A 22,525-nucleotide genomic window follows, 5' to 3' on the forward strand; every position below is an offset into this window, starting at 1 on the left:
TTAGGAAAACACTGCATTAGGACCTATTGTCTTGAGACTCAATTAGGAGACTTAGGCAAGTTACTTAGCCTCTCTGAGCCCGTTCCAGCCTCTATAGGACTGGCATTGAGAATAATGCTGCAGATACTGAGAATCACTTTTTCTATGAATAGCAGCCATGAAGATGAAAAAAGAAAACATATCAAAACACTTTGAAAACTTAATAACATATGATGCTAGTAAGTTATATATATATATATGAGAGGGTAGTAGTTATATTTCTACTAGTAGTTATAGTTATTATAAAATTTAAAAATGGAGATGAGGTTTGACTCTTTATAATCTCACCCTTATAATTCCCACAGATGTGTCTCATGTTCATTCTTGTTATTCATATTGTGAATAAGATTGGGAAGATTAATTAGCAGCAGTGTTGATGAAGAGGCATCACGGGTAATGTGCCCAGCATCACATGGTGAATGAGTGGTTCAGAGGAGAATTTAGAGTACTGTTCTGTTACCAAACTCAGTCACAGAAGTTTGACTTTTCTGCTGCTAAGAAACAGAATTTTCTTGATTCTGATTTTTTTTCTTTAGTGCCAGAGGGACACTTCTTTACAAAAAATGTAGCAAAAACATTCAATCAAACCCAACTGAATTAGAATCTGTGATAATTTGAGTGCTACGTATGTGTGGTTCTTTTTAAGAAAACCAGTACTTGTGAAACATATGTAAAGTCTATTGTGAGTAGTAATTATTTTATTGATTTGCATATTTATGCTACTGGGAATTTTTGTTGAGCTATTTGTACTTAAGAGTGAAAAATTACTCTTAGCGAAAAACAATAAAAGTATTTGGCTTTAGGAAAGGGAAATATGGGCAACTTTGGAAGAAGAGGACTGGAAAATGGGTGCTATCTTTCTCTTTCCAAGTGGGAAGTCTCTTTCTAGGTAGTTGATTGAGGAGAGTAAACTAGATATAATCCTTACCTGTAAATGGAAGCTACAAGGATTTTAAATTATAAAAGGAGTTGTCAAAGCTAGAGCGTTATGTTAGAAACTAAGCATATCAACTTCAAAGCAAGTAAATACAAAAGAGTTTCTCTCTTTTAAGCTGTTTAGAGATTTAAGACATAATCTTAAGAATCATCCTGGGCATGGATTAATAAAATAGCATTAGTTTATACATAAAATTAGGTTTCTTGAGACTGGCTACTTTTCTGTTGAGTGTTTAAGTTAAGCTATCCTTTAAGCTTCAATTTTTGTAAATTATCGTAGTAATTTTTTTAGAAAGGAAGAGGCTGCTTACTCTCAGTGCAGATAAAGTGTGACATATGCCTACGTGATTAGGCACCGCTACCCCCTCTTGGTAGCAAACATTAATTGTAAGTTCGGTTTTTAGGGAAGACAGTGTTAAACATATAAAGCAAGCAAAGGAGAAATCATTGCAGTACATTGACTTTGCAGCAAAACAGAGTGAGAAAATGTTGTTGAGTGGTCCACAGCTGAGTATGGCCCACTCCTAGGGAGACTGGCTTGTTAGCATTTCTGGACCGCAGCTGCTGTGGTAAGTAATTTTTGGGTGGCAACTTGGCTGACTTCCTCATTGTTGATTGCCTAATCCTGCATCTTCTCATATTAGCCAAGTGTGTCGCCACTGGAATCATGTCTGACCGTGGAATTTATGAAATCCACTGCTGTGTGGTAAACACCCAGTCTCCAAATGTCACACAAAACCATCATCCACTGAGTTTTGCCCCCTGAAGACTACTTGTTCAACTTGTGTGAATTAAGTTTCCGTTCTAAGAATGAAATTTACAAACTGACAAGGCCAGATCTGACAGCAAAAGGGTCAGGAGAAATAGAATGTTGTCATCCTTGACCAGATAGAGTCGATGTTTAAATATGATATAATTGATATTGGAGGTTAAAGTGGATTTGGCTCTTAGATATGAGTTGAGAGAGTTGTGTTCCGTTGTTTTATGCCCTTAAACTGCCTGCCCTCTTTGATATTGAAACTTCTTTGGTTTTCTCATCTTTGAGATTGGATGATACTTTTCCTGACCAATTTTTGAGGTTTGTAAATAGCATACTTCTATACTGATAGTAAACAGCCTACTGATTTTACCTGCCTACCAAATTGCCATTGTTTTTACTATTCTGTTGGTTAAGTAAGTTGCCACAAACTGGCAAGACCTGGGGTGAAACCTTGGTTTTTCTACTTACTATTTGTGTTGGGAAAAATACCATAATTTCTCTGAGCTAAAGCAAGTACAGTAGTTACACCTATCATATAGGATCTGGAGGAAGATTAAATGAGTCTATTAGCTGGGCTCAGCATAAGGCCTATCACATAGTGAGCCCTCAATAAATATTTGCCATTATTGTGACAAATTGAGAGATGGGAAAATTATCCAGATAAGTCTAATTCCTGGAAGCATTCACATTGGACTATTATTTTTTATTCCCAATCAATTTCTTTTTCCTCAATTGTGGACTTGGGACCATTTGTCCTATTTGTCTCAATTCTCAATTTTTGTTTGCTTGTGTATGAATAACATAATATAATCCAAGTGTCCCTATTGCATCAAATTTACCTTGGCATTCTCAGATACAAATGTTCATCCAAAGAAAACAGATGAAAAAGGCTGTGTTGGTTAAATTTCTTTTTGGCTCATTCTAGCCTGATTTCTTTAGGCTTTGGGCAACATGATGAGTTACAGTTTACCTGCAGACTTACGGGGAAGCTCAGGAACTCCATGAGGCTCTAGGATTTAGGAAGATTGACTTGAACCAAAGGAAGGCTATTAGAGAAGGATGAGTTATTTGGTGAGTTACCAAAATGTTGGGACAAAAGTTTGAACTCTAAGGAAACCTAAATTCTTTTTTTTTTTTTTTGAAACAGAGTCTAGCTCTGCAGCCAGGTGCCAGGTTGGAGTGCAGTGGCACACTCTCAGCTCACTGCAACCTCCGCTTCAAGCAATTCTGCTGCCTCAGCCTCCCGAGTAGCTGGGACTACAGACGTGCGCCACCACACCCAGCTAATTTTTGTATTTTTAGTAGAGATGGGGTTTCACCATGTTGGCCCGGTTGGTCTTGATCTCTTGACCTTGTGATCCGCCCACCTTGGCCTCCCAAAGTGCTGGGATTATAGGCGTGAGCCACCGTGCCCGTCCAGAAACCTAAATTGTTAATCTGCCCTTTCTAGCTACATGATCTTGGCCAAGTTACTTAACTTCTGTGAATATTAGTTTCCTAAACTAGAGTCATCACTTCCTGCCCTGCTCTTTCTCCCATGTGTAAACATGTCTCAATCTATTAGATGTTAGATAAAAAGAAAGGATTGTGATTTCTATCCTGCATACCTGGAGATACATACTAGAGAGCATGCACCTAGTTATTGTCTAAAGTGGCTGTGTGGCTGCTTTTGCCAGAATTAATGATTGTATTCTTTATTTATTTATTTATTTATCTATTTTGAGAGGGAGTCTCGCTCTGTGACCCAGGCTGGAGTGCAGTGGCACAATCTCGGCTCATTGCAACCTCCACCTCCTGAGTTCAAGTGATTCTCCTGACTCAGCCCCTTGAGTAGCTGGGGTTACAGGCACCCACCACCACACGTGACTAATTTTTGTATTTTTAGTAGAGACAGGGTTTCACCATGTTGGCCAGGCTGGTCTCAAACTCCTGACCTTGTGATCTGCCTGCCTCGGCCTCCCAAAATGCTGGGATTACAGGTGTGAGCCACCACACCTGGCCAGCCAAACTATCGTTAAACGGTTCTCTAGAAGCCTCGTATGAACACGGTCCATGTGTGTGTGTGTCTGTGTCTGTGCACACTCTGTGTGCCAATTCTCCATTCTCAGCCTTCTGAGGTTCATGAGGTCATACTTATTTATTTCTTCTTTTGGGGAATGAAAATTGGAAGAAAATAGGGGGAATCTATCTATTAAATATTTGTAACCAATATTTATGATTTTGGTTAATTGTTTTTTAAACTTCACACTCATCAGGATGGCTACTATACTCAAAATAAAACAACCCAGAAAATAACAAGTATTAGTAAGGATGTGGAGAAATCGGAACGCTTGTATATTGCTAGAAAGAATATAAAATGGTGCAGGTGCCGTGAAAAACAGTATGGAGTTTCTCAAAAAATTAAACATAGACTTACCATATAATCCAGCAATTCCACTCTGGGTATAACCCAAAAGAAATGAAAACAGATACTCAAACAGATATTTGTGTTTCTGTGTTCATAGGAGCATTATTTACAGTAGCCAACAGGTGGAAGCAACCCAAGTGTTCATTGGCAAATGAGTGAATAAACAAAATTATTTAGCCTCAAAAACATGTGAAACTCTGACATGTGCTGTGACATGAGTGTCACGCTAAGTAAAGTCAATCCCCAAAGGACAAACACTTATTATTTCACTTAAATGAAGTACCTAAAGTAGTCAAATACTGAAGACAGAAAGTGGGATGGTGGTTGCCGGGTATTGGGGGAAGGAGGGAATGGGGTGTTAGTGGCTACAGAGTTTCATTTGGGAAAAAGTTCTGGAGATGGATACTGATGATGTTTGAACAACTATGTGAATGTACTTAATGCTACAGAACTGTATACTTAAAAATACGTAAAATGGCAAATTTTATGATGCATATTTTACCACACACACAAAAAAAATGTTTAAGCCTGGATGTTGGCTCATGTCTGTAATTTCAGCACTTCAGGAGGCCAAGGTGGGAGGATCACTTGAGCCCAGGAGTTTGAGACCAGCCTGGGCAACATAGCAAGACTTCATCTCTCTAAAAAATTGTTTTTTAGTTAGCTGACATAGTATTGTGTGCCTGTGGTCCCAGCTACTTGGAAGGCTGAGGTGGGAGAATTGCTTGAGCTCAGGAGGCTGAGGCTGCAGTGAGCCATGATCGTCCGCCTCCATTCTAGCCTGGGTGACAGAGACCCCATCTCACACATACACAAAATGTTTAAAGCAACTTTCCCCAAAACATCAGTTACTTTAAAAAATAGTGAAACTTTTAACCAAAACCAACTTCTGCTGTTGCTTAACACAACTTACCTCATTTTTCAGAGCTTTTAATGAGAATTCTTAACAGTTGCCTGCAGAGAAATGCTTTTTCCCTTTGAATACTTAGGAATTTTTTCCCAGTCACTGGGAAACGAATCTCAAACTAAATTCTGGGCCCTAAATTAATTCTAATCCACTTTCAGTTATCTCTCTAACAATGGCTACTTAATGCATGAACTTTTACAAGGCTACTTCTTCCTATAACTTACGTACATCCAGGTTTACGCCCTGATAGAAGTAGCATATTATACTTGAGAAAAATAGGCATTATAAATTTCTATCTCAAATGTTTCCCTTGTTTGCAATATCATTTTAGTCATTCTTTTGCTCATGTTTGCACACACACATTGCTGTATTCAATCAAATGTCTATTGATTATCTACTTTACACCAGCCACTGTGCTAGATTCTGATGAAGACAGCAACAAATAAATATAAATGGTGTAAGAAGGGCTACCATAGAGGTATGGACAGATTGCTCTATAGTATAATAAAATCCACCAGGAAAGGCCTTGCCAAGTATGTGAAGTTTGCATTGAATCCTAAAACGTAGTAACACAACAAGAAATGGGAAAAGGCATTTCAAACAGAAGAAACAATATACAAAGGCACAGAGGCGTACAAAACCCTTGGGTGCTTGGCACACTCTGAATCATTCAGTAGGGCTAGATCATGTGGTATGGAGGGCTTGTGGCGGTGGTAAGATGAGGCTGCAGGGGAGAAATCTTGGAAAGTTTTGTACTTACCCATTCATTCATTCTTAAGTATGAATTAGGTACCTGCTACGTTCCAAGTACTAGAAGTCGGGACTTCAAAGGTGAGTAAACCACAGGTGCCACAGTATAGTAAAAGGCAGTATCAGAGCTATGTACAAAGTGTAAGGAAACTCAAAGGGGGCACCTTGATCCCAAACGAATAGAGTGGATGGAAAGAAAATCTGCAAAGGATTCTTCAGGATGACCCCTGAACTTTGTCTTCAAAGGGGAATAAGCATTAGTGAGTCAATGGATGATGAGCTTGGAGGAGAGAATTTTTTGCCACAAGCAAAAGCCTTGAGGCAAGAAACCATAGGGTGTGTGCATAGAATTAGAAGTAGTTCAGTGTTGCTGGAGTTAAGTATTAGGCAAGGAATTAGGCTGATAGGAGAGACACAGTCTTTTGTGCCATTTTAAAGAGTGTGGACTTTATCCTGAGGGTGATAAGGCACCACTGACGGCCTTTAAGCTGCAGGGAACCTGCTAGATCCCTCTGATGCCTGGGAAAGATAGATTCAAGAGGGAGAGGCAAGGCAGGAAATGAGTGAGAACAGACTGGCCAAGACAAAGAAGGCCTGAATGAGGGCTGTAGGAATAGAGGGGAGGCAGCTCATCTTTAAAATATTTAAGAGGTAAAATATTTGTAGGACTTGATGATTGATCAGTATGGGAGAACTGAGGGAAAGGAATCAAGAGGAAGGCCAGGCTAAGGGAAGTCACTTTTTCGGGGCTTCTGGTTCTTTGTGTTTAAATGAGTGGGCTGGACCAGGATTGACGCAAACATCCCTCCCAGTTCTGAAGTCCTGTGATTCTGGGCAGCCTCTCTGAATGTTCTCACCCCAGCTTAGGTGGTTCCTTAAAAGAGACTCATAGTTTCTCAGCTTTTCTGACGGCTTCTCAGGATGTGAGGTGGCGGGCAGAGCTGAGATGACTTTGGAACTGCCAGCCAATGTCAGGGAAATCTAGTGCTGTTACCAGGTAGCCGGAGTTATAATTAGCCCAGTTGCTAGGGCAAGGCTGAGGTTCTGTAAGCTGGACTGCCAGCAACAGCTCTTCCCTGCTGGATAAATTTACTTGTTTGAAAGAACAAAGTGGGTATGGATGGGGTGTTTTAAAACGTGTTCTAGATGATTTAAATTTTGCCCTGGGTATAGGATATGTTAAAAGCAGAAAACGGGTTTGTGTTGGGGCTAATTAACATCTTGCCTAGGGCAGGAGTGAGGAAAAATTCTGCTTTGATATATGTTTGGATAGCTGGAAAGAGACTTACTTTCACCTGAGGGAAGATAAGTAGGAACATAAAATCACTGTTCAGAGGTAGAGAAGATCTTGAAGATAACATGCATAATCCCTTCACTTTTTAAGAAAAGCATTTATTTAAAAATAGTTTCAGACTTACTGTAAAGTTATAAAAATAGTACAGAGCGTTCCCATATGCCATTCACTCAGCTTCCTCTAAAGAGCAAACCCTTCATTTTAAAGATAAGATGACGAAAGTTAGAATAGTAATTTGCCTAAAGTCACACAGTAAATTAGTAGCCAAGCTCAGACTAGAGTCCAGGAGCCCTAACTACCTGTTCAGCCTGCTTGTAAGACCTCTGGGGTCTTCAACAAAATTTTAAGAAATGTAAGTGCTTGTCAGAACTGTGTTTCTTTCTTTTTGCATTACTGGGCTAAAACAGAACCCACACGGCAGGAGCTAGAATTCATCTAATTCACAGATAGATGAATCTGCACCCTGTGCCTACAGCCAAAAGAAAAGATTTAGTTCCCCAGCCCCCTCAGGAGTCTCATCCGTAGGTTTTCAAAAGCCACTGTGAACGTATTGTTTTCTTTTGCCCGGCTCCCTGCTCTGCCTTTTGCCATCTCATCTGATCAAGTTCAACTGCGCAGAGAAAGGAGGCTCTATGATACACGGAGTAGGCATGGGGATGGGGGGCTGGTGGAAACTGGAAAGGAGCCCGCCCTATCATGTTCAATAGCAGCTAATCCACCCACACACCAACAGCAGTGATCCCACTTGGTACATGCCGTTCTGTGGAGAGCTAAGTAATAGTCATGTGGCTTTTTGCCAAGCAACTTTAGAAGTGACTTTGGGCAGCACTGGGCAGTTACCATCCCTGTTATTTAGAAAGTTGGCTTGATGGAGTGGGGAGTGAACGAAAGGCACAGGGTGCCTTTTCATCTCCCAGCCCCATGTGAGCCCTGCTGCTGAAAAGGACTACAGGCCACCTCTTCATGCACACGGGACTTTAGAAAGCCCACCCAAAGGCTTGAGAAGAGGAAGCCCTTCTATTTTTTTGAGAGAGAGTCTTGCTCTGTCGCCCCAGGCTGGTGTGCAGTGGTGTGATCTCAGCTTACTGCAGCCTCTGCCTCCTGGGTTCCAGCTGTTTTCCTGCCTCAGCCTCCTGGATAGCTGGGATTACAGGCACACACCACCATGGCCACCTAATTTTTGTATTTTTAGTAGAGACAGGGTTTCACTATGTTGGCCAGGCTGGTCTCGAACTCCTGACCTCAGGTGATCCACCCGCCTCAGCCTCCCAAAGTGCTGGGATTACAGGTGTGAACCACCACACCAGGCAGAGGAAGCCCTTCCTTAAGGTCCCTGGGTGAGTGGCGGGGAGACTCCTAGCATGAAGGCTGTGATCTGGAGCTGCAAAAAGAGGGTCTAGGCACTGGTCAAGGGCCTGAAGTCAGCCAGTTCTTTCAGGTCACTTTTTCTTGGTAAGTCTCAGATCTTCTCCCTGAGATCACACAGGTAGCTGCCTCTCTCAGTTACTCCCACTCCAGATTCTTGCCAGTCAAGCTCAGTATCTGCTCAACACAGACGTAAATCTAGTCCTGCCACTGTGAACTTCACAAATTAGAGACAGGTCTCAGTTAAATTAGAACGTTTGTTTTGCCAAGGTTGAGGACACATGCCCCTGACACAGCCTTAGGAAGTCCTTATGGCCTATGCCTAAGGTGGTTGGGGCACAGCTGGATTTTGTACATTTTAAGGAGACATGAGACATCAATCAGTGTAAGAAGTACACTGGTTCAGCCTGGAAAGGCAGGATGACTTGAAGCGAAGGCTGGAAGATTCAACGTGGGGAGGAGGCTTCTAGGTCACACATAGGTGAGAGAAAAATGGTTGCTTTCTTTTGAGTTTCTAATTAACCTTTCCGCAGGAGGCAATTAGATAGGCATTTATGTCAGTGAGCAGAGAGATAACTCTGAATAGAATGGGAGGCAGCTTTGCCCTACAGTTTCCAGCTTGAGTTTTCCTTTTATTTATTTTTGTTTATTTATTTTTATTTCCATGGTTTATTGGGGAATACGTGGTGTTTGATTACATGAGTAAGTTCTTTAGTGGTGATTTGTGAGATTTTGGTGCACCCATCACCCAAGCAGTATACACTGCACCCTATTTGTAAGTCTTTTATCCCTTACCCCCTTCCCATCCTTTCCCCCTGAGTCCTCCAAGTCCATTGTGTCATTCTTATGCCTTTGCATCCTCATAGCTCCCACTTACAAGTGAGAACAAACAGTGTTTTGTTTTCCTTTCCTGAGTTACTGTACTTAGAATAATGGTCTCCAATCTCATCCAGATCACTGTGAATGCTAATAATTTATTCCTTTTTATGGCCGAGTAGTATTCCATCATATGTATATACGTGTGTGTGTGTGTGTGTGTGTGTGTGTGTGTATGTATATAAACACCCCATTTTCTTTATCCATTCATTGATTGATGGACATTTGGGATGGTTCCACATTTTTGCAGTTGTGAATTGTGCTCTATAAACATGCGTGTGCAAGTATCTTTTTGTATAATGATTTCTTTTCCTCTGGGTATTGGGATTGCTGGGACAAATGGTAGTTCTATTTTTAGTTCTTTAAGGAATCTCCACACTGTTTTCCATTGAGGTTGTACTAGTTTACATTGCCACCAGCAGTGTAGAAGTGTTCCCTGTTTGAACATCACACACTGGGGCCTGTCGGGGGTGAGAGGCTAGGGGAAGGACAGCAGCGGGATGAGGGGTTGGGGAAGGATAGCATTAGGAGAATACTTAATGTGGATGACAGGGTGATGGACGCAGCAAACCACCATGGCACGTGTATACCTGTGTAACAAACCTACACATTCTGCACATGTACCCCGGAACTTAAAGTATAATAATAATAAACACCTAAAAACAAAAGAAGTGTAGAAGTGTTCATTGTTCACTGCATCCACATCCACATCTGTTTTGATTTTTTGATTATGGCCATTCTTGCAGGAGTAAGGTGGTATCACATTGTGGTTTTGATTTGCCTTTCCCTGATCATTAGACGATGTTTCCCTGATCCTTAGCATTTTTATATATGTTTGTTGGCCATTTGTATATCCTTTTTCGAGAATTGTCTATTCATGTCCTTAGCCACTTTTTGATGGGATTGTTTGTGTTTTTCTTGCTAATTTGTTTGAGTTTGTCGTAGATTCCGGATATTAGTCCTTTGTCAGATATATACATTGTGAAGATTTTCTCCCACTCTGTAGGTTCTGTTTACTCTGCTGACTGTTCCTTTGGCTGTGCTGTGTAAAAGCTCTTTAGTTTAATTAAGTCTCAGCTATTTATCTTTGTTTTTATTGGATTTGCTTTGGGGTTCTTGGTCATGAAATCCTTGCCTAAGCTGATGTCTAGAAGGGTTTTTTTTTCGATGTTATCTTTTAGAATTTTTAGAGTTTCAGGTCTTAGATTTAAATCCTTAATCCATCTTGAGTTGATTTTTGTGTAAGGTGAGAGATGAGGATCCAGTTTCATTCTCCTACGTGTGGCTAGCCGATTATCCCAGCACCATTTGTTGAAAAAAGTGTCCTTTCCCCACTTGATATTTTTGTTTGCTTTGTCAAAGATCAGTTGGCTGTAAGTATTTGAGTTTATTTCTGGATTTTCTATTCTGTTCCATTGGTGTATGTGCCCATTTTTATGGCAATATCATGCTGTTTTCATGTCTGTGGCCTTACAGTATAGTTTGAAATCAGGTAATGTGATGCCTATAGATTTGTTCTTTTTGCTTAGTCATCCTTTGGCTATGTGGGCTCCTTCTTGGTTCCATATGAATTTAAGAATTGTTTCTTCTAATTCTGTGAAGAATGATGGTGGTGTTTTGATGGGAATTGTGTTGAATTTGTAGATTGCTTTTGGCAGTATGGTCATTTTCACAATATTGATTCTACCTATCCATGAGCATGGGATGTGTTTCCTTTTGTTTGTGTCATCTGTGATTTCCTTCAGCGGTGTTTTGTAGTTTTCCTTGTAGAGGTCTTTCCGCCTCCTTGGTTAGGTATATTCCTAAGTATTTTATTTTTTGCAGCTATTGTAAGAGGGGTTGAGTTCTTGATTTGATTCTCAGCTTGGTCACTGTTGGTATAGGGAAGGGCTACTGATTCACATACATTAATTTTGTATCCAGGAAATTTGCTGAATTGTTTTATCAGTTCTAGGAGCTTTCTGGAGTAGTCTTTAGGATTTTCTGGTAAACAATAGTATCATCAGCAAACAGTGACAGTTTGACTTCCTCTTTATTGATTTGGATGCCCTTTATTTCTTTCTCTTGTCCGATTTCTCCGGATAGGACTTCCAGAACTATGTTGAAGAGGAGTGGTGAGAGTGGGCATCCTTTTCTTGTTTCAGTTCTCAGAGGAAATGCTTTTAACTTCTCCCCATTCTTTATTATGTTGGCTCTGGATTTGTCATAGATTACTTTTGTTACATTGAAGTCCATCGCTTGAATGCCGAGTTTGCTGAGAGTTTTAATCATAAGGGGATGCTGGATTTCGACAAATGCTTTTTCTGTGTCTATTGAGATGATGATGTGATTTTTAAAAATACCACTTATGCTGTGTATCACATTTATTGACTTGTGTATGTTAAACCATCCCCGCATCCCTGGTATGAAACCCACTTGATCATGGTGGATTATCTTTTGGATATGTTGTTGGATTTGGTTAGCTCATATTTTGTTAAGGATTTTAGTATTTATGCTCATCAAGGATATTGGTCTGCAGTTTTCTTTTTTGGTTATGTCCTTTCCTGGTTTTGGTATTAGGGTGATACTGGCTTCATAGAATGATTTAGGGAGGTTTCCCTCTTTATCTTGTAGAATAGTGTCAATAGGATTAGTACTAATTCTTCTTTAAATGTCTGGTAATACTTCTGTTGTGAATCCATCGATCCTGGACTTTTTTTGTTGGTAATTTTTAAATTACCATTTCAATCTTGCTGCTTGTTATTGGTCTGTTTAGGGTATCTAATTCTTCCTGATTTAAGCTGGGAGGGTTGTATCTTTCCAGGAATTTATCCATCTCTTCTAGGTTTTCTAGTTCATGGACGTAAAGGTGTTCACAATAGCTTTGAATGATCTTTTGTATTTCTGTGGTGTCAGTTGTAATATCTCCCATTTCATTTCTTATTGAGATTATTTGGATTTTTTCTCTTATTTTCTTGGTTAATTTTGCTAATGGTCCATCAGTTTTATTTATCTTTTCCAAAAATCTGGTTTTTGTTTCATTTATCTTTTGCATTTTTTTTGTTTGTTTCCATTTCATTTAGTTCTGCTCTGATCTTCGTTATTTCCTTTTTTTTGCTGGATTTGGGTTTGGTTTGTTCTTGTTTCTCTCGTTCCTTGAGGTGTGACCTTAGATTGTCTGTGCCCTTTCAGACTTTTTGATGTAGGTGTTTAGGGCTTTGAAGTTTCCTTTTAGCACTGCCTTTGCTGTATTCCAAAACTTTTGATAGTTTGTGTCACTATTTTCATTAGGTTCAAATAGGTTTCTGATTTCCATCTTGATTTCATGATCATTGAGGAGCAGGTTATTTAATTTCCATATATTTGCATGGTTTTGAAGGTTCCTTTTGGAGTTGATTTCCAGTCTTACTCCACTGTGGTCTGAGAGAGTGCTTGATATAATTTCAATTTTCTTAAATTTATTGAGGCTTGTTTTGTGGCCTACCATGTGGTCTGTCTTGGAGAAAGTTCCATGCACTGTTGAATAGAATATATTTTGTAGTTGTTGGATGGAATGTCCTGTGTGTACCTGTCAAGTCCATTTGTTCCAGGGTATAGTTTAAATCCATTCTTTGTTGACTTTCTGTCTTGTTGACCTGTCTAGTGCTGGCAGTGGAGTATTGAAGTCCTCCACCACTATTGTGTTGCTATCTCATTTCTTAGGTCTATTAGAAATGGTTTTATAAATTTTGGAACTCCAGTGTTAGGTGCATATATGTTTAGGATCGTGATATTTTTCTGATGGACAAGGCCTTTTATCATTATGTTATGTCACTCTTTGTCTTTTTTAACTGCTGTTGCTTTAAAGTTTGTTTTGTCTAATATTGTAGGGATGATGACTCACAGGGTCTTGGGGTGAGCCTTATGCTGTGCTGAGGTGCAGGATCTGAGAAATAAAGAGACAGGACACAGAAGTACAAGAAAAACGCAGCTGGACTCGGGGTGCCATGCCACCTATAAGCAGAGTCAGGCGAGGCCCCAAATGTCCAGAAGCATCAGTATTTATTGTGTATAGGTTAGGGGGCAGGGCAGTGAGTGAAGTCATCTTTAAGGACAGTGATAGGGTCATGAGCAGTAAAACAAGGGGCCCACCCCCATTAGGTTACCTAGGCTGGGAGGTGGACAGTGTGCAGTAAGGGGTCCACCCCCATTAGGTCACGTAGGCTGGGAGGTGGACAGTGTGCAGTAAGGGGTCCATTCCCATTAGGCCACTTAGGCTGAGAGGTGGACAGTGTGCAGTAAGGGGTCCACCCCCATTAGGTCACCGAGGCATGGAGGCGGGCTGTGCGTAGTGAAGAGGGTGCAGTGTGTAATACCTCTATCTAGGGCAAGCTACTAAGAAGATTTATAGGAGGATGCTTTAGGTCACATAGCAGTGACAGAGCTGTCAGGGTCTACGCCACCTGCTGGCAGCTTCCAATGAGTTCCATGGGAGAATGCTTTTCCAGCAGCACAGTAACAAGGGCTGATAAAGTTCACAGTCACCAGGGTGTGATTGCCGGTCTGAGGGCAGCCTTCCACAAGAACTGGAGCAAGGTCCTACGACTCCTTTATCAGGAGGAGTGGCTCTTGCCCTGAGCCTGCCATACAGCAGGTATCTTTATGATACTGAACGCTGCCGCCTGGGCCATGGATTCTTGCCCTGGTATAACTGTTTTCCCTTAATCATGCTCTGCACTGTGTCTGCTCCAGACGTTCCTCCAACTATAAGCTGCTTATTCCCTAATTCATGCTCTGTACTGTATCTACTCTAGGCATTTCTCCGATTATAAACTAAGATATAGTTTTATATGTGTGTGTGTGTATGTGTGTGTGTGTGTGTGTATGGAAATAACTGAGTAGTAACACTATAAACTGAGATATCCTCCAGGCCTTAATTGTGCCAGGATTCTGCTTAGCTCTCCTTCCTTGGTACCTATATGGGGGGGGGTTACCCACAAATATAAGTATAGCTGCTCCTGGGCCAGGCACAGTGGCTCCTGCCTGTAATCCCAGCACTTTGGGAGGCCGAGGTGGGCGGATCACTTGAGGTCAGGAGACCAGCCTGGTCAACATGGTGAAACCCTGTTTCTACCAAAAATACAAAAATTAGCCAGGTGTGGTGGCTCATGCCGGTAGTTCCAGCTACTTGGAAAACTGAGGCAGAAGAATCCCTTGAACCCAGGAGGCGGAGGTTGCAGTGAGCTGAGGTAGCGCCATTGCACTCCAGCCTAGGCTACAAGAGTGAACTCCATCTCAAAAAAAAAGAAAGAATAGTTACTCTTGCTTGTTTTTGGTGTCCACTCGCATAAAATGTCTTTTTTTACCCCTTTACCTTAAGTTTATGTGAGTCCTTATGTGATAGGTGAGTCTTGAAGGCAGAAGACGGTTGGTGAATTCTGCTCCATTCTGTAATTCGGTATCTTTTAAGTGGAGCATTTAGGCCATTTACATTTAATGTTGGTATTGAGATGTGAGGTGCCATTCCATTCATTGTGCTATTTGTTGCCCGTATACCTTGTTTTTTGGGTTTTGTTTTTAAATTGTATTTTTATTTTATCTGTCCTGTGAGATTTATACTTTAAAGAGGTTGTTTTGATGTGTTTCCAGGATTTATTTCAAGATTTGGAGCTTCTGTTAGCACCTCTTGTAGTGCTGGCTTCATAATGGCAAATTCTCTCAGCATTTGTTTGAAAAAGACTGTATCTTCCCTTCATATGTGAAGCTTAGTTTCCCTGGATATAAAATTCTTGGCTAATAATTGTTTTGTTTTAGGAGACTGAACATAGGGCTCCAATCACTTCTAGCTTGTAGGGTTCCTGCTGAGAAATCTGCTATTAATCTGATAGGTTACCTGGTGCTTTGGTGTCACAGCTCTTAAGAGTCTTTGCTTCGTCTAAACTTTAGATAACCTGATGACAATGTACCTAGGTGAAGATCTTTTCATGATGAATTTCCCAGGTGTTCCTTGTGCTTCTTGTATTTGGACGACTAGGTCTCTAGCAAGGTCAAGGAAACTTTTCTCAATTATTCCTTCAAATATGGTTTTCAAGCTTTCATATTTCTCTTCTTCCTCAGGAATGCCAATTATTCTTAGGTTTGGTCATTTAACATAATCCCAGACTTCTTGGAGGCTTTGTTCATATTTCTTATTTGTTTTTCTTTGTCTTTGTTGGATTGGGTCAAGCTGAAGACTTAGTCTTTGAGCTCTAAATTTCTTTATTCTACTTGTTTGATTCTATTGCTGACACTTTCCAGGCCATTTGCATTTCTATAAGTAAATACCAACACAGTATTTGGGGTGTCTCCTGGATGCTGCAGGAGCAATCTGCTTCCTTCAGGGGGTCTGTGGGTTCTCTTGGGTTTCATAATTTATTTCTGTAGTCGTTCTGGAGCAAGAATTCATGATGCGAGCCTCCACATGCTGCTCTGTTTGTCCAAGTCGGAGCTACAATCTAGTTCTTACTTCCATTTGCCATGATCCTGAGTTTTCCTTTTAGCTTAGTAATTTTGGGAGCCCAAGATATTTTCCTTTCACATTCACCTAGCACAGCTCTATTGATGACAACGGGGTTGTGAGCTCTCTCCTTCAAAAATCAGGAAGCGCTGGGTCCAGAGCTGGATTCCCAGGGTCTTCCCGCAGCAGAAATCAAATGAAGACAGTGAACTTCTGGGACTCAGAAGAGCAGATCCCTTAGAGGTGAGGAGCAGTATTTGTTCTAAGGCTTGTTCTTTCTGACGTCTTATAGTGTGTGGGATTGTAGGGAAGCCCAGCTTCCTGACAAACCAGTTGGAGCCTCAGAAGACTCCAAGGCAGATTAGTAATAACCAGTCCCTGCCATCTTCAGTGAAGCTGGGGTGAGAGCAGACAGGTTCCTTCAGCTGTGTGAAAACTTGGTTCTGTAGGGAGCACATAAAAGGGCTGGCAAGAACTGCTGCAGTTAGAGGACAGTAATGTCAATTAGAAATGGAATTCCACCTGATGCTTTCTGAGTTGGCCTTCAACTGCTAGCTTTCTGATTTCTACCCACCCCTCTCCCTCCTCCTGTTTTCTCTACTGCTGCAAAAGGACAGTTTGCTTAAGGTTCTTGATACAAGGTGCAGGAAAATAAATGGTCATGAGGAAGGCAGCCTGAGAACTCCTTCCCTATCATTTGCAGCTACTTAATCTGCAGAAAGCGTGGACCCAGGTCTTGTCCCACCTTCTGGAATTAAATTCTTCCTATTCGTAGGCCCTTTCTGTCCTTCTTTGCCCCACATCCTCTGTTCCCTTTTCCCAAATTCACTCATGCACATGGAAAGAAAATGCTAAATGCTTCCCATTTAAATGCTGTAGAGAAAGAAATCTGTTTTGCATTTCCCGTGTGCCAGGCACTGTGTTATGCATTTTCCACATATTTAATTTCAACCATATAATTGTCCTATGAAGTGGGTATCTTGTTCCCATTTTTCACAGAACCAAATTTGCCATCAATAGGCTCAGGGAGAGTACCTGGTATCCCAGCAGCCGCGTGGCCTCATTCTACAGTTAAGCAAGACTTCGGTACATTCTTTAGAATTTAGTTAGTAACTCTTTCAAATACAAATGGTGTTTTTCAGTGAATAACTACATTGTGTTAGGTCTGACTGGAGAAAAAGAAAGGGCTCTAGTAAAATGATATCTAATTTCATAGTGACTTTTGCCAAGATTGTGGCAGGAAGAGGTGGCACTGTCTCACTGAGGTATCTGCAGTACAAAGTGGCATTGACCTCATTTTTACTCTTAAAACAGGTGCAACTTGCTGTGAACAGCCTGGGCTGTTCTTATCTCTATGGTTTGCCCTGTTAGATTTGTGCTGAGCCTGGCTTGGAACTCCAGAATTCAGAGGAAATAGGAAATTATTCAAACCAAACTTAAAAAGTTAGAAAATCAGTCTTATGTGAAAAGGGGAATAGAATTGGGATTTTCACTTTGGGGGAAGACAGAGGTGACCTAATAGTGCCTTTTAGGTACCTGAAGTCTCAATATGTGACAAGTGGTGATTAGGAATAAGAATAGGATTCAGCTATTCGTATCCTCAGCAGGGACAAGGACAGCAATCTCATTCCTGGATATATACCCAAAGGAAAATAATTTGTTCTACAAAAAAGACACATGCACTTGTATGTTCATCGAAGCACTATTCACAATAACAAAGACATGGCATCAACTATTAACAGTAGACTCGGCAGAAAAAGTGTGGTCCATATAAAGCAGGGAATACTATGTATCCATAAAAAGAATGAAATAATGTCCTCTGCAGCAGAATAGATGCAGGTGGAGGCCATTATCCTAAGCTAACTGACACAGGAACAGAAAACCAGATGCTGCATGTTCTCGCTTATAAGTGAAAGCTAAACACTGAGACATGGACACAAAGATAAGAACAATAAGCCCTGGGGCCTACCAGAGGGGGAAAGGTGGAAGGGAGGTGAGGGTTGAACTGACACAAGAACAGAAAGCCAAACACCGCATGTTCTCACTCATAGGTGGGTGTTGAACAACGAGAACTTGTGTACTCAGAGAGAGGAGCATCACACACAGGGGACAGTTGAGGGGGGATAGGGGAGAGACATCGGGTGGTGGGAAGGGAGGGGAGGGTGGGGAGGGATAACATGGGGAGAAATGCCAGATATAGGATGCACCTAAAGTAAAATAAATAAAAGAAAAAAGAAAAAGAAAGAAAAACTATTGGGTACTGTACTCACTACCTGGGTGATGGGATCATTTGTACACCAGACCTCCGTGATGTGCAATTTACCCATGTAACAAACCTGCACGTGTACCCGCTGAACCTAAAATACGTGTTGAAAAAAAATTACAGGAGAGCAGGTTGCAGTATTAAGGAGTGGCCAGGAGAGGCAATGTTTAGAAAGCGATTTAAAACACCCTTCCATACCCAAATGCACAGCCACCCCTAGCCCCACCCCTCCCTCACCCCTCACACATTTATTATCTCACAATGTATGTGGGTCAGGAATCCAGGCACTGCTTAGCTGTGTTTTCTGCTTAGGGTCTCCCTAGGCTACAGCCAAGGTGTTGGCCAGACTGCATTCTCCTCTAGAGACTTGACTGAGGAATCTGACTCAGAGCTCACTTGGGCTGTCAGCAGAATCCATTTTTTTTTTGTAGCAGTAGGACTGAGGGCCTTGACTTCTTGCCAGAGGTTGGCTAGAGGCTGTCTAGGGTTCCTTGAAGTAGCCTAATGGTCCTTGCCAGGTGAGCTTTCCCCATATGGCCACTTACTTCAAGTAAACAAGGAGAGGCTCTAGAGCAAGTCTGCAAGCAAGAGAGTCTTAAAATTTAACAATCACAGGAGTGATGTTCCATTACCTTTGCCATATTCTGTTGGTTAGAAGCAAGTCACAAGGCCTGCTCGTACCCAAAGAGAGGGAGTTATACAAGGGCACAAACACCAAGAAGAGGGTTATGGGGAGCCACATTGTAGTTTGTGAACCACACTATCTTTTACTTTTTTTTTGAAGAGATGGGATGGAAAGGGAAGCAAATAAACATGACAGTTACCAATGCAGGAAGATTTGTTTCTAGGTTCAGCTTCACAGCATTTATGGCCTTCCAAGCTGACCTGAGGCCGTGAAAGCATCCTAGCCCAGTAGCCTCCATGCAGCTGAGCTCCTTACTCACGCTTTGCGTTTGGCAGTTTGCATTGCCACTTGCTATGTCATTTTTGTTTTTCCTTTCATCTTTTGTTTAAATAAACTTTATTAAGTATGCAAGATGAGTTTTAACATGTGTATACCAGTGTATAACAAATACCACGCAATCAAGATTAAAATACTTCCATCACCCCAAAAACGTTTCCATATGTCCTACAGGTGCCACATGTTCCAAACTTTTCATACCTCTGGCTGCAGAAAACCATCGATCTGCCTTCTGTTGATAGATTAGTTTTGTCTATTCTAGAATTTCATTGAAAGTGAATCATAAAGTATAGACTATAGTATCTGGCTCCTTCACTTAGAATAATGATTTTGAGTTTCATCCATGTTATTTGTATCAGCAGTACATTCATTTTTATTGCTGAGTGGTATTCCATTGTATGAATATAATACAATTTGTTTATTCATACATTTGTTGATGAATGTATGAGTTGTGTTCAGTGACAAGGTATTATGGATGAAGCTGCTGTGAATATTCATGTACAAATCTTTGTTTTATTTCTTTTGGGTAAATGTCCAGTAGTGGAACTGTTAGGTCATATAATAAGCATGTATAGATTAAATATCTCTTATCCGAAAGGCTTAAACCAGAGTGTTTCAGATTTGTTCTGATTTTGGAATATTTGTATATATATAGTGAGATATCTTGGGGATGAGGCCCAATATAAAATTTGGGTCCCAAAACATAAAATTTTTTTATGTCTTATGTACACCTTACATACAAGCCCGAATGTCATTTTACTTTTCTCTCAGGGACGCTGAATAAACTGTGTGTTGTGTGCCTGCATTTTTACTGCAACCCTTCATGAGGTCAAGTATGGAATTTTCCACTTGTGGCGTCATGTTAATCCTCAAAAAGTTTTGGATTTTGGAACATGCTAGATTTTGAATTTTTAGATTAGGGATGCCCAATCTGTATTTCTGCCCAACTATTTTCTAAATAGATACTGCCTAACTATTTTCCAAATAGAAAATAATTTTTAAATAGCAACTTGAAGGAGATGATGAAGTTAGCCAAATAGAGAACTGAGGGAAGAATATTCTGGGTAAAGAAACATCAGGAAAGCTGGTGGCTGATGCAGCATGATCAAGAGTAAGCACGCTGGAAGATGAGGCTCCACAGGAAGTAGGGCTGGCGCAGAAGTCCTTGTAGTTAATTATAAAGACTTCAGCTTTTATTCAGAGTGACATGGGAGCCCATTGAAGGGTTTTGAGAAGAGGAGGATTCTAACAAATGCTTGTTCTGTCTGACTGTTAAAATGATAAACCTGGTTACAGTATTGTAAATAGGGCATAGGAGAACAAAAGTAAGCACCAGGAGGACTCTTAGGAAGACACTGCAGAAATGTATGTAGGGACTGATGGTGATTAGACTTAGGTAATAGCGATGCATGTGGGAACAAATGGTGAAGGTGGCAGATCTAAAAGGATTTGCCGATGGACTGGATGTGGAATGGGAGAGGAAGAAAGGAATCAAGAAAGACTCCAGGCTTTTGGCATAAGCAACTGGAAGGATGGGGTTGGCATAACTGAAATAGGGAAGGGTATGCACGGCGCAGATTTGAAGGTGGAGCGTAGGGGTTCAATTTTGAACATTTGATGTGTAATTTATTTGCTAGACAATTTATGTGCCAATATTAAGTAAGCAGTTGAATTCATAAGTCTGAAGTTCGGGAAATAGGGTTGGACTACAGACATAAATTTGGAAGTTATCAGCAAGTAGATTTTTAAATATTAAATTTAAATAGTTAGAGCCATGAAACTATAGGAGATCACCAAAGAAGTTGGAGTTAGAGCTTCCCAGGTAGAAGAGAAAAGGACCAGAGACTAAGCCCTATATCACTCCAGCAATAGTTTGGAGAAAATAGGAAGAATCAGCAAAGGAGATAGAGAAGGTACAAACCAGTGAAGTAGGAGAAAAAGTCCAGAATCCTGGAAGCCAAATGAAGAATGTATAGAGTGGAAGAGGGCAGGATCCACCTTTCAAATGCCACTGAGAGCTTGAGTAATATGATGATTAAATATCGACCTTTGGATTTAACAACATGGATGTCATTAGTGATCTTGATTAGAGTAATTCTGGTGTGTGGTGGAGACAAAAGCCTGACTGCAGTGGGTTTAAGAAACAATGTGAGGTGAATTGGAGTCAGTGAGTATGAATAATTACTTTGAGTTTTGTTTCAAAGGAGAGCAAAGGAATGGGGCAAACCTGATAAGGGTGTGAGATCCATAGGGGATTTCTAGGAAGACATATGAACAATAGCATGTTCACATGCCAATAGAATTTTCCATTAGATAGTGAAATATTGACAAAGAGAAGAAGGGGAAACCTTCTGGGTGTTGCCTATTTAAGGGGAATAGGACTTAATATGTAAGTGGAAGGTTCGGCTTTAGGTAGCATGGATAGATGATCTATAGTCATAAGTGGAAAGACAGAGAATATAATCCTCGATGCTGTAGATGGATTGATATGTGGTAAGAGACTGTCAGTGTTTTCTTCTGCTTGTTTTAATATTCTTATTGAGGTATGAAGCCAGCTTTATTCCCCTACATGTGTTTTCAAATATATTTCTAGAATGAGTTACTCTTCCTCATGTGTACTAATTCTTGCTGACATATCCTTGTTCACACCTGGAATACCTGTATCTTTTCAGTCCGTAACCCTAATTACTTCTCAGAGTCCAACTCCGATTCCACCAGAACATTAATGTTGATTGCTTGCAAATACCTTAGAAGTTGCAGATGAGGCTGATCTCCACAGAAAAGGTAGAGGGGGAGCCACTTTTCCATCCTTTCCTATCTCCTCCTTCCCCAACCACCTGCCCACCCAAACCCTAGGCCCAGCTGGCTTTGGAGGACTCCAGTTGAACCTTCACCTTTTACAGGGATGGAGCAGTCTCTGCAAGACAGGGGTTGGCAGAAGTAGGAAGCAAACAAATTGAGAAAAGAAACAGTAAGAAGAGGAAGTTCTTGACAGGGAGAATTGTTTTTCAAGAGGGTTATATTTTTATTCTGAACAACATCCATTTGTTTGATAAATATATCATTGTCTTCTACATGTGAGCATTGTGCTAGTGATGGGGCTACAATGGTGAGAAGGTAGAGGGAGCCCCTGACACTGAGAGTTTAACGTCTGAACGTAGTCTGAGCAGCGTCGTGACATGCTGACTCCTGTTAAGTGCAGTGCCTGTTATCATCTCTGCCCAAAGGTTTTGCTTTACTTATAATTAGTTAGAGTCATTTGGTATTTTGATGGTTGATGGATGCCAACACTGCACAAAACTCTCCAATGTTCCATGAGACCACAGGATTAACTGTGATGCAGGTCAGACTACGACTTCAAGCAATGTACTTAAAGCAAGTACATCCTTTCCTAACATAAGGCAGTGCTGTCCAATGTAAATATAAGCCACACGTGTAATTTAAAATTTTCTGATGGCCACATTTTAAAAAACAAAAAATATTATGTGAAATTAATGTTAATAATATATTTAA

General features: G+C 40.8%; 1 protein-coding gene and 1 long non-coding RNA gene across 6 annotated transcripts in view; both read left to right on the forward strand.

Annotated features, from left to right (window-relative positions):
* PDE4DIP (phosphodiesterase 4D interacting protein) overlaps positions 1-22,525 on the forward strand; it is a 232,141-nt gene that overhangs the window by 84,219 nt on the left and 125,397 nt on the right. The window lies entirely within an intron of this gene.
* On the forward strand, positions 1,459-22,494 carry LOC116530993. Its single transcript, XR_004260211.1, has 2 exons — positions 1,459-1,954; positions 20,590-22,494. It is a non-coding gene; the product is annotated as an uncharacterized LOC116530993 (long non-coding RNA).

This window comes from Sapajus apella, unplaced genomic scaffold, assembly GCF_009761245.1.
Source record: "Sapajus apella isolate SASKATOON/1434 unplaced genomic scaffold, GSC_monkey_1.0 scaffold69, whole genome shotgun sequence".
Taxonomy (NCBI): Eukaryota; Metazoa; Chordata; class Mammalia; order Primates; family Cebidae; genus Sapajus; species Sapajus apella.